We start from the raw sequence: 2,500 nt of genomic DNA on the forward strand, positions 1-2,500 counted from the left end.
TCTTAAGCTCAAGATGTTACAAAAAAGAAGCGCTAAGCACTATAGTCTGGCACTTCCTGGGGCAAGGAAATTAGTTTATTTCTCAATTCAGTATTCAGCACAATTAAATACTTGATAAAGGCCAGGATAGCCTTTTCCATTGTTATTCTTTATTTATTTGTCTTTTCATGTGGAGAATAATCCACGGCTGTGTTCCTTGCCACAAAGTATATTTAATTTCCTACACATGTTCTTTGTTTATCATATGTTAAGAATTCTGATATTTATGGTTTAAATCTTGTTACTCTATTGTATGTAAGGGGATTTTCTTTCATTTTTGTAACAGTTGTCAAAATTATCTGTACAGATTGTGAAAATCGAAAGTTTAGGAATTCTCAAATATGTTATTAGATATTTTGTATATTGCCTGATGACTTTTGATGTATCTATTATCTGTTGAACAAATGCATATTCTTATCAGTGTTACTGATAAACGTTTATGTCACACGTCAAATGTGTGGATACTGTACAAGCTCGATCTTTCTCTTAAGTGTTTAAAACTTACGCAATGCAAGTCTGCATAATATTTACATGAGGCGTTGTAATAAACTGCCGTTGGACGTGCGTCAATCAGCAATTATTTTCCGATATTAGAAGTGACTCGTGCAGATTGTAACAGGCACTGTGTTAAGAGAGTGGTGTATAGCCCGAAGGGTTACTTTAATCTTTTTTAATCCTAGGGAAAAATAAATTCTATTTTATTTCTTAAATTTATGTGGATGAAACCCCGGTGATGGTGGAAGCGCAAAGGTCATGCCGGGACGCTGTCGATTCCCGCTGCCTCATTCAGCACGTGCGTGTGGGTGTGTGTCTGCGCGTTATGCTCTGTGCGCATGGGAGTGAGCGAGTCCCGGTCAGGCAGAAGGGCGAATCCGCAGCGCCCCGGGATCCTGAGCGACAAGGGAACACGCTGGCATGGCAGCTCCCCGGGGTGACGGACCCTTGGCTCGCCGACGCCTCGAGCCCGGCAAAGGGTCCAGTCACAGCCGGAGACCGTCGCTCTAGGCTTCTCCTGCAAGTACCTGTTACGAAGAAAAAGCAAAAGATTCTTGTTTCTGTACTTAGCGTTTCATATATGTATGTATGAATGTATATATGTACGTATGTCCGTATGCATGCATGTATATATCGGGATGAGAGGAGAGTTTCCTGAGACGACGGAAGCTTCCTTGTCAGCAAAATCCCCCCACAAAGCATGACGTCATCTAGGATAACTGTATTCATTAAGTGTCTGAGTTTTTCATTCAGGTCTTATCACACTGTTATGTATCATACACCGGCCAGATGATAATGTTATTATAGACTTTCTTTGTCGCGTGAATTACGATCAAGAACCAAATATGTATAATTAATATTGCATGGGTATATCTCCGGGCTACTGCTGAGGTGGTCGTCATGGCAACGAGGTGCAACAAAGTGGTAGATGGGTAGTCGTTGGTGAGCGCAAAAGAAGAAGGAGGAAGAGAGAAAAACGGCAGATAAGGAGGGAAGCAGAGGAAGAGGCAAGGGGAGGAGGAGAATAACTCTCGTTTTGGTTCTTCCTCTTTCTGCGCTTTCCTCCCCGTCGCCTCCTCTCCTTTCTTCCTTCTTCGCCGATAGACTGTTACAAGTATATGTGTGGATATTTTTTTCTGAAATGTTGCCTCGGTCAGTCCACGTCAGACTCCTTGTAGTCCATCAGTTCTGCACTTATACATTCTTAATAATATCCGGGTGGGTAGTAAAGTTGAGCCTCGAATTGTTTGTTTCTTCAGATGTTTATATAAAAGATAAAACCAATTTGATGGTTGCTTAAGTGTAGTAAGTGTCCATCAGCTGGCCATGACGCTTGGCGATCGTCCTTTGTCTCGGTCTTATTTTTTTTCTTCTCTTCTTATTGCAAGAGAGAAAAAGATGACGATTTCCATGCGTCACTGACTATGTGAGATGTCACGTGACTCCGAGGTGAGGTTTTCCCGCCCACCCTCTCGTTACATCCATCGTGTCAAAAACACATTTCATCTCTCACGCTCCAATGACATAAATGTGCATATGCTCAATAAGTTACTGTATATTGTGAAGAGTCCAAGTTTTTTCTCCCCTCCTCCCCTCCTCCCCTCACGCTCCCCCTTCTCCTTCCTCCGTGTAATGTCCAGCGCGATCATAGTTGAATCATCAATTGTTTCCCAAAAGCCTTGGTGTTGTGGACTAGCGTAGGGCTCACGACGCGGGCCTGCTGACTTGTCCCGATCACCCGCCATCGCCGCCAGGAAGGAACAGCAACATCGGCCTCTTCGCAAACCCTCGCGATGGTTCTGAAGGAAAATGGCCTTCGTTTTCACCACTGTCGCACCATGAGCTTCGTCGGGCCGCGTAACAGGAATAAAAAAAAAAACGTAAACTGATGACTAATCTTTATTGCTAGTCTATATTCATTTGCTTCATTACGTATTCAAAATCATTAAATCTACTGCGATGAAGT

At 43.0% G+C, this 2,500-nt stretch overlaps 1 protein-coding gene across 1 annotated transcript in view; it reads left to right on the forward strand.

Annotated features, from left to right (window-relative positions):
* Window positions 1-2,500, forward strand: part of LOC113802213 (potassium voltage-gated channel subfamily B member 2) — a 56,520-nt gene that overhangs the window by 52,028 nt on the left and 1,992 nt on the right. Inside the window, exon 10 of the mRNA XM_070136667.1 lies at window positions 1-2,500. This exon is cut by the window's left edge and continues 1,894 nt beyond it; it is cut by the window's right edge and continues 1,992 nt beyond it. The gene's annotated coding sequence lies outside the window, so the exon portion shown is untranslated.

Source organism: Penaeus vannamei, chromosome 2, assembly GCF_042767895.1.
Source record: "Penaeus vannamei isolate JL-2024 chromosome 2, ASM4276789v1, whole genome shotgun sequence".
Lineage (NCBI taxonomy): Eukaryota > Metazoa > Arthropoda > Malacostraca > Decapoda > Penaeidae > Penaeus > Penaeus vannamei.